General features: G+C 43.8%; 1 non-coding gene across 1 annotated transcript; it reads right to left on the reverse strand.

Moving 5' to 3' along the window:
• Positions 1-5,145: 5,145 nt before the first annotated feature.
• LOC125604773 lies at positions 5,146-5,251 on the reverse strand. Its single transcript, XR_007336431.1, has one exon. It is a non-coding gene; the product is annotated as a small nucleolar RNA R71 (small nucleolar RNA).
• Positions 5,252-10,285: the final 5,034 nt, after the last annotated feature.

Consider the following 10,285-nt stretch of genomic DNA (forward strand, 5'->3'; position numbering starts at 1 on the left):
TGAGGTTGGCAGAGACTTGGTGAAGAGGTGGGCTGAATTGTCACTGGACCGAACTTGAAACACTTGAACTTCATTTGCCTTCTGCAGGTCGTAGGTGAAGAAGAACTTGGGCAGGATGTGCTTTGTTCTATCTCCCTTGACGTATCCATCTTTGAGCTGAGCAATGCACCCTGCATTGTCCTCATAGATGATCGTTGGCTCTTCCTTTTCTTTTCCCATGGCCAGACCACTCTCTTTCAGGATGTTGCCGGTCATGTTCCTTAACCAAAAAAGCTCTCGGCTTGCTTCATACATGGCTATGATCTCGGCATGATTAGAGGATGTGGCCACTAAGGTTTGTTTCGTGGACCGCCAACATACTGCAGCCCCACTGTGTACAAACACATACCCTGTCTGAGATCTAGCATGATGTGGGTCATATAAGTACCCAGCATCTGCATATCCGGCCAAACTCTCTCTTGGCCGGCCGGTATAGAACAATCCGAGGTCTTTTGTTCCTTGCAGATGTCTGAACAGATGTTTTATTCCATTCCAGTGCCTAAGTGTCAGACATGAACTGAATCTAGACAGTAAGCTCACGGCAAAGCTGATGTCTGGTCTAGTATGACTAGCTAAATACATTAAGGCTCCAATGGCACCTAAGTAAGGCACTTCCGGCCCGAGTGTCTCCTCGTCCGGCTTCTTAAGTCCGAATGGATCCTTCTCTAGGTCTAAGGACCTCACGACCATAGGACTCGAGAAGGGATGAGCCTGGTCCATATTAAATTGCTTGAGTATCTTTTCTGTATAAGTCTTTTGATGCACAGGGATTCCTTTCTCTACATACTCAAATTGCAGTCCCAAACAGAACTTAGTTTTTCCTAAGTCTTTCATCTCGAATTCTTTCTTTAGACATTTGACTGTTTGGGAAATCTCTCCAGAGGTTCCTATAATATTCAGGTCGTCCACATAAACCGACATTATCACAAAGCCCTTGCTGTCAAATTTCTTTATAAAGATAGATGGACTTATTGGATCGTTCTTATAACCCTCTTTCACTAGGTACTCTGATAATCTGTTGTACCACATTCGACCTGATTGTTTCAAACCATATAAGGCTTTATTCAGCTTAATACAATGCTGTTCTCGAGAACCTTTCTTATCTTTGAGCTCAATACCCTCTGGAACTCTCATATGAATTTCATTATCCAGTGGACCATATAAATATGCAGTCACTACATCCATTAGGCGTAAATCAATTTTCTCTTTTCCGGGCAGACTGATTAGGTATATCAATGTAGTTGCATCCACCACAGGGGAGTATGTCTCCTCATAATATATTCCTGGTCTCTGTGAGAATCCTTGTGCTACAAGCCGTGCTTTGTATCTCACTACTACTCCTTTCTCATTTCTCTTTCTCACAAAGACCCATTTGTATCCCACTGGTTTGACATCACTTGGTGTCAGAATTATAGGGCCAAAAACGCCTCTCTTTCTCAATGATTCTAACTCCACGTTTATAGCTTCTTTCCATTTGATCCAATCTGATCTCTGCATGCATTCTTGTATGGACGTGAGTTCTAGATTCTCATTTATATCCATGATCTCAAGTGCTACCTTGTATACAAATATATCATCCACGTCGATATCTTTTCAGTTCCATTGTGTTCCAGACATCATATAGTTTATAGAGATCTCTTGATTGTAAGGCCTTGGCGTCCCATGAAGCTCAGTGTCCCGAACCTCATTATGCAGAATGGCCGGATCATTTGGTGTGGCCGGCCCACTCGGCTCGACCGTTCTGGTCGGCTCGGCCGGTCCATCAATGTCTTGGACGGTTTCCTTGATGCTCTCGGATCCAGCACCTCTCTTGGACTTCCGAGGCTGTTTATTTTTGGAACCAATTGGTCTACCATGATTCAAACGTTGTTTAGACTCTGTAGCCACTTGACATTGTCCCTTCTGGACATCTATTCTTATGGGTGCATTACAAGCCGGGATATATGACTTCGTCACTCTATTTGGGTCAGCAAATGTATCTGGCAGTTGATTAGCTAGCTTTTGAAGATGTATAATCTTTTGGACTTCCATATCACACTCTTTTGTTCGAGGATCTTGCCAAGATATTGATGGTCGAGACCATTCTATTTCTTTAATTAATCGGCTGTTATCTCCCCCTAAGGTCGGATATGTGGACTCATCAAATCGTGAGTCTGCGTATCTGGCCTTAAACAAATCACCGGTTGTTGGCTCAAGATACTTTATAATAGTTGGGGAGTCATATATTCCCATCCTCCTCTGTGGTCCCATCTTAGTTTTCGGTGGTGGAGCAATTGGAACGTAAACAGCACATCCAAAAGTTTTGATGTGGGACACGTCTGGTTCATGACCCGTAAGTAACTGGGATGGTGAATATCTATGCTCACTAGACGGCCTGATGCGAATAAGTTCTGCTGCATGTAAAACCGCATGTCCCCACGCTGATACCGGGAGTCTAGACTTCTTTATTAACTTTAGGTGGTGATGGCCTTGTTATGTGTTTCTCTTGTGCACATGCTGCACATGTGAGATTGTATGGGACAAATCCTTTGAATGTGTGCCCTTGTGAATTCATCATCAACTTTCGCATCATACTAGTACCGGGACGGCCAAGCCGGTTATGCCATAGAGTGAAAATTTTGCAGGCATTAGCCTCGATCATACTGATCTTTGCATAGTATAAACCAGTAGACATTGCAGGTATGGTCTCTAGGATCTTCTTATTGCCTTTGGTGATCAAAATTATGTTAAGGAATTCTTTATTTCCTTCTTCCCATGTTTCAAGATGGAAATCATTCAACCTTATGTCTTTGAAACTCAATAAGCTTCTTCTAGAGCTTGGGGAATACAACGTGGTTTTGATCTCTAGATGAGTGCCCTTAGGCATCAATACATAAGCCTGGCCGTGACCTTCAATCAGGCTGGCTATATGATATACCTTGGATTTGACCCGTTTTCATCCGCGGTATATAGGTGTTTTACTATATATATATATCTATGTTTTCTACTCTTCTAGGTATGTTTTCGGGTTCAGGTGCATTTCGGAGTAAAGCTATGACTTTGGAGCATTTTGGAGCTTAAAGGACATTTCACCGGAGCTGACCACGTAGAGGTCGACGAGAGGAAGAACAATCGATCGATGTGCATCAGTGCTGACGATCAATACCAGGAGATGCCTCGACAAATGAAGATTAATATCGATCGATGTACACAAGTACCATCGATCGATGTCAAGACATTAGACACGCGACATTTTGGATTCAGCAGACTTAAAACCCATGGCCAAGCTAAATTACGAAAATGCCCTGAAGAGTTTTTAACCTAGTAGATTATATACTGCCTAAGTGTTTTGACGGCAGGGAGATATTTTTGTTACAAGTTTTATTTTGAGAGAAAAGAGAGTTTTGGAGAGAAGATCACTTGTGATTGGAACTCCTTGTTATCATTTCTTTTCATCTATACTATGAGTTTCTATTTCTTCATTGTTATGAATTGCTTTGCTATGTCTGATTAGTTCAATTATTAGATCTAGGGTTCAGATAGGTTTGTGGGATTACCCCAAACTATAGATCTGCCTTGTTGTGATATTCATGATAGATTTGTATTCATTTCTTGGTTTAGCCTTGCTAACTAGAACTTGATCATAGGATTGCATATTCAAGCACCCTTGTTATCCCATCCTGACATCTATCTATCATATTAGGACTGCTAGAGAGGGCTAACCGCCAATTTAGTATCTTAATAGGGCATATCATACTTGCGCATAGGCCTGGCTAGAACTCGTCGATCGATGTCCTCAACTGACTATCGATCGACGTTGGCAAAGGTATATCGGTAGACGTCCCAATAGGACCATCGATCGACATTCTTTCATTGTCGACATACTAACCGTTGAGACACGAGATCTAGCTTGTTAACTAGTGAAACATGCGACAGCTGATCACTGAGTTAAGCGGTTGAGCTCTAATATATCATGCATGCAACAAATAGGCATCTATAGGTATTATAATCTCCAACACCTGAATAGTGGCCCTGCATCTAATATCATTTCCAACCAAGTTACATTTACTATTTACTTCGCTTGTTACTATTGCTATTTCATTTAAACATTTACAACTCTTAGAATTAATAAACACTAGATTTAATTGTTCCCTAGCTCCTTGTGGATTCGATCCCTAAGTACTACATCTGAACCTCTTTTGATGAGAGTAACACTCCTTAGGGTAATTTGAGTGGTATCAAATTTGGCGCCGTTGCCGGGGAGCTTTGATCGCCATTAGATTTAGTTTTATTAATTCTTATTCTTTTCTCTACCCCCTTTCTAATAATCTTTTTCTTGTCTTTTCAGGTGCATGCCCAGCGGTGCCAGAAGCAACAAGGAGAAAGACTTGCTGTTCTCAGACGATCCTGCTCATTTGGAATGCACCATCCGTAGAGGTCAACGTTCCACATCGCTCGACGCTACAACATCGTCATCGATCGATACGCACAACCAACCGTCGACCGACACCAGACCTTCATCGTCGATCGATCCCAATCGTTCGACAACGATCGATACTGCACCGCGTACGTCGATCGATACCGTGTCGTCAAAAATGGTAAACATTATTATTCTAACACAGGACAAGAACGGAAACCTGTATGACCAGGACGGTCATCTGCGTAATGCAACAAGTCAGAAAATAGATGCTCAAGGGACTGTAATCCCTGATGCTAATGCTACAGGAGCTACTAAACCTGTAGATGAGGACGCTCGATCGAAACCACTGGCCGACTACAATCGCCCATATGAGTACTATTCCAACAGATCAGCTATTCGACTTCCGGAGATCCAGAAGCAGAATTTCGAGCTGAAGCCTCAATACTACACTCTCGTGTCGAAGATACCCTACTCTGGGTTACCGCACGAGCATCCTATGGACCATCTGGAACGGTTTGAGGATCTAATCGCTGCTATTCGGATGGAAGGAGTCCCCGAAGATTACCTGCTGTGCAAGCTCTTCAGATACACGCTGAATGGAGAAGCGATGCACTGGCTTAGGCAGCATCCCACAGGATCTTTAACATCCTGGGCCGACATCAAGAATGCTTTCTTACGAAACTTCTTTGATGAGGCGCGCGCTGAAGAACTTCGGAACAAAATTTCCACATTCTCGCAGGAGGCTGGAGAGTCCTTCAAAGATGCGTGGATTAGATTTAGGTTCTTCCAGCGAGACTGTCCACACCACGGATTTAACAAAGTGCAGCTTCTAAGCACTTTCTTCCGAGGTCTCGCCTTACAGTATCAAATGGCTCTTGATATGGCGAGTGAAGGAAACTTCACTACTCGGAATCCGTTGGAAGCTGTGAGACTTATCGAAAACTTTGCTAACAGCAGCAGCACCAAAAACACTGACTCTGAACGGAAGGAGTCTGTAGCCTCTATCGGGAAGGAACAGATGGACGAAGTAAGAGCTAAGTTAGATGTGGTGCACGAGCATCTTAGGAAGCAAGTCTCTTCAGCTGAAAGAGAAGTAGAAGATACGGAAGGAGAAGAAAATGTGAACTACATCGGAGGTACCAGATTCCAAAAATTTGGAAACAAGGGTGGAAACAGAAACTTCTTTGGAAATGGTCAAAGAAGTAACTAGAGTTCACAATTTCAAAAACCCTTCAACAACAGCAAAAGCTACTCGAACTCCTACTACCAGAATCCACCACCCCAGACTCAGGAAAGCAAGATCGAAGAGATGCTTGATCGAGTACTGTTGGGACAACAACAAATCACCGTGGATTTCAACGGTAAAATAGACTCCGCCTACAACAATCTGAACACCAAAATCGAGACCTTAGGGACTCAGGTGAGAAAACTTGAAACGCAAGTAATTCAGACGGGCGAGACTATAAAGAGGCAAGAAGCTTTCGCTAGAGAGGCAGGAGCCGACAAAGGAAAACACCACGTAAATGCCATCATAGATGATGATTTCTGGCAAGTGGTGAGAAATGAAAAGCTTGAGGAAGGAGACTTCGAAATCGAAAGCTCCATGAGTCTCGGCGGATCCCAATAGTGTCGACCGATGTCGATGAACTCGCATCGATCGACAGACCATGACGAAGATCGATGGACGGATTACTCCAGTCATCAATCGATGTCGTCCGCTAAATCGACTGAATGTAATGCAGTTGGAATTCTAAGTCATGAGGAATTCCCAGCTAAGCATCCTCACCCACCCTCCCCTTTCTATGACAAAATTGATCGACCGGTTGAGCCAACCATCGATCGACAGAGTGAGTCCGACGTCGATCGTCACAACACACCTCCCATCGATCGACAAGCACCTCTGACATACCGAGTGCGGTTACCCTCAATCGATAATGATTATATCAACGCACTCAGACCACCACCTAAACCATTAGCTAGCCCACCCGAACCAAAACCCAACCCTTTAAATAGTTCACCAGAACCAGTTCAAGAAGAACAAGAAACTGAAGGGAGAAGGTTAAGGAAAAGAAAGGAGAAAATTCCTAAGAACCTCAAGAGGGAAGCTAACGAGAAGGAGATGGATGGTTTCACTAAAAGAATCCTCAGAATCCCAATCGAAAAAGCTTTTGATGAAGCTTACTTCACACACCGGTTGTGGATGTTCTTAAAAGAAATAAGGGTACCTGAGGAGGACATTAGGAGAATGTTTCATCAAGTCAGAGAGAAGATGAAACACAGGATCACATTGACGAAGAAGAGTAATCCTGGGAAGTTTGCAATACCATGCGTAGTCAAGGGTGTTGAATTTCCCCATTCAATGTGTGACACAAGAGCATCAGTTAGTATCCTCCCTAGGATCATGGCAGACCAGCTTGGTTTGGCCATCGAGCCTTCAACAGAATCCTTCACCTTCGTGGATCTTTCAGAAAAACGATCAGGAGGTATCATAAGAGATCTGGAGGTACAGATTGGTAATGCCCTTGTCCCGGTAGATTTTCATGTCCTAGACATCGAGCTTAACTGGAACTCTTCACTTCTGCTTGGAAGATATTTCCTAGCTACAGTAGGAGCCGTATGTGACATAAACAAAAATAAATTGTGTCTGACGCTGATAGACCCCAACATCCACTAAGACCCATCCGACCTAAGAGAAAGGTTATTAATTCTATGAATTACGGGAAAGAACTTGGCTTCATTGGCGCATGCCATTGTGGAGCAGAGTATGAATCAGAGTACGAAACTGTGTCGTAAAAAATGGTAAACATTATTATTCTATCACAGGACGAGAATGGAAACCTGTATGACCAGGACGGTCATCAGCGTAATCCAACAGGTCAGAAAATAGACGCTCAGGGGACTGTAATCCCTGATGCTAATGCTACAGGAGCTGCTCAACCTGTAGATGAGGACGCTCGATCGAAACCACTGGCCGACTACAATCGCCCAGATGAGTACTATTCCAACAGATCAGCTATTCGACTTCCGGATATCCAGAAGCAGAATTTCGAGCTGAAGCCTCAATACTACATACTCGTGTCGCAGATACCCTACTCTGGGTTACCGCACGAGCATCCTATGGACCATCTGGAACGGTTCGAGGATCTAATCGCTGCTATTCGGATGGAAGGAGTCTCCTAATACTACCTGCTGTGCAAGCTCTTCAGATACACGCTGAATGGAGAAGCGATGCACTGGCTTAGGCAGCAACCCACAGGATCTTTACCATCCTGGGCTTACATCAAGAATGCTTTCTTACGAAACTTCTTTGATGAGGCGCGCGCTGAAGAACTTTGGAACAAAAGTCCCACATTCTCGCAGGAGGCTGGAGAGTCATTCAAAGATGCGTGGAATAGATTTAGGTTCTTCCAGCGAGACTGTCCACACCACGGATTTAACGAAGTGCAGCTGCTAAGAACTTTCTTCCGGGGTCTCGCTTTACAGTATCAAATGGCTCTTGATACGGCGAGTGAAGGAAATTATACTCGGAATCTGTTGGAAGCTGTGAGACTTATCGAAAACCTTGCTAACAGAAGCAGCACCAAAAACATTGACTCTGAACGGATGAAGTATGTCGCCTCTATCGGGAAGGAACATATGGACGAAGTAAGAGCTAAGTTAGATGTGGTGCACGAGCTTTTTAGGAAGCAAGGCTGTTCAGCTGAAGGAGAAGTAGCAGATACGGAAGGAGAAGAAAATTGAACTACATCGGAAGTACCTGATTCCAGAAATTTGGAAACCAGGGCGGAAACAGAAACTTCTTTGGAAATGGTCAAAGAAGTAACCAGAGTTCACAATTTCAGAAACCCTTCAACAACAGCAAAAGCTACTCGAACTCCTACTACCAGAATCTGCCACCCCAGACTCAGGAAAGCAAGATCGAAGAGATGCTTGATCGAGTACTGTTGGGACAACAACAAAGCACCGTGGATTTCAATGGTAAAATAGACTCCGCCTACAACAATCTGAACACCAAAATCGAGACTTAGGGACTCAGGTGAGAAAACTTGAAACGCAAGTAATTCAGACGGGCGAGACTATAAAAAGGCAAGAAGCTTTCGCTAGAGAGGCTGGAGTCGACAAAGGAAAACACCACGTAAATGCCATCATAGATGATGATTTCTGGCAAGTGGTGAGAAATGAAAAGCTTGAGGAAGGAGACTTCAAAATCGAAAGCTCCATGAGTCTCAGCGGATCCCAATGGTGTCGACCGATGTCGATGAACTCGCATCGATCGACAGACATGACGAAGATCGATGGATGGATTACTCCAGTCATCGATCGACGTCGTCCGCTAAATCGACTGAATGCAATGTAGTTCGAATTCTAACTCATGAGGAATTCGCAGCTAAGCATCCTCACCCACCCTCCCCTTTCTATGATAAAATCGATCGACCGGTTGAGACAACCATCGATCGACAGAGTGTGTCCGACGTCAATCGTCACAACACACCTCCCATCGATCGACAGGCACCTCTGACATACCGAGTGCGGTTACCCTCAATCGATAATGATTATATCAACGCACTCAGACCACCACCTAAACCATTAGCTAGCCCACCCGAACCAAAACCCAACCCTTTAATAAGTTCACCAGAACCAATTCAAGTAGAACAAGAAACTGAAGGGAGAAGGTTAAGGAAAAAAAAGAGAAAATTCCTAAGAACCTTAAGAGGGAAGCTAACGAGAAGGAGATGGATGGTTTCACTAAAAGAATCCTTAGAATCCCAATCGAAAAAGCTTTTGATGAAGCTTACTTCACACACACTGGTTGTGGATGTTCTTCAAAGAAACAAGGGTAATTGAGGAGGACATTAGGATAATGTTCATCAAGTCAGAGAGAAGATGCAACACAGGATCACATTGACAAAAAAGAGTGATCCTGGGAAGTTTGCAATACCATGCGTAGTCAAGGGTGTTGAATTTCCCCATTCAATGTGTGACACATGAGCATCAGTTAGTATCCTCCCTAGGATCATGGCAGACCAGCTTGGTTTTGCCATCGAACCTTCAACAGAATCCTTCACCCTCGTGGATCTTTCAGAAAAACGATCAGGAGGTATCATAAGAGATCTGGAGGTACAGATTGGTAATGCCCTTGTCCCGGTAGATTTTCATGTCCTATACATCGAGCTTAACTGGAACTCTTCACTTCTGCTTGAAAGATCTTTCCTAGCTACAGTAGGAGCCGTATGTGACATGAACAAAAACAAATTGTTTCTGACTCTGATAGACCCCATCCAACCTAAGAGAAAGGTTATTAATTCTGTGGATTACGGGAAAAAACTTGGCTTCATTGGCGCATGCCATTGTGGAGCAGAGTATGAATCAGTGTACGAAACAGAGTACTCGGAATCGATCGATACTCCCACCTTTCCATCGATCGATTCCAATGAGTCAACTGTGACCGATGACCGCAACAACACGTCACTCGACGTAAAGCAGCCGGTTGACCATTTTGCTCCACCTAATCATTGTTACCCCCACTTTTCCTTCCAACCTCCAAGCAAGAGAGGACGTGATGATTATTCCATAGGCAGTTGGGCAGACAATGGTTTCCATGAAAGTTTTGCAGTTGACACTGTAATTACTTCATCTAACGAGGAACATACAGAGGAACACGATGAGGATTATTGGAAAGAACGTGCAATAGAAATGTCTTTGCAGAATGAAAGATTTGAAACACATATGTTCACCAACACGTTTCCAACATCGATCGCCGAAGTGCACTCCACATCGGTCGATACCTACCCTCGTCCAACAAACAACCGCTCACATCGATCGACACACGTACTGGAACATCGATCG

Source organism: Brassica napus, unplaced genomic scaffold (genome assembly GCF_020379485.1).
Source record: "Brassica napus cultivar Da-Ae unplaced genomic scaffold, Da-Ae ScsIHWf_621;HRSCAF=917, whole genome shotgun sequence".
NCBI lineage: Eukaryota > Viridiplantae > Streptophyta > Magnoliopsida > Brassicales > Brassicaceae > Brassica > Brassica napus.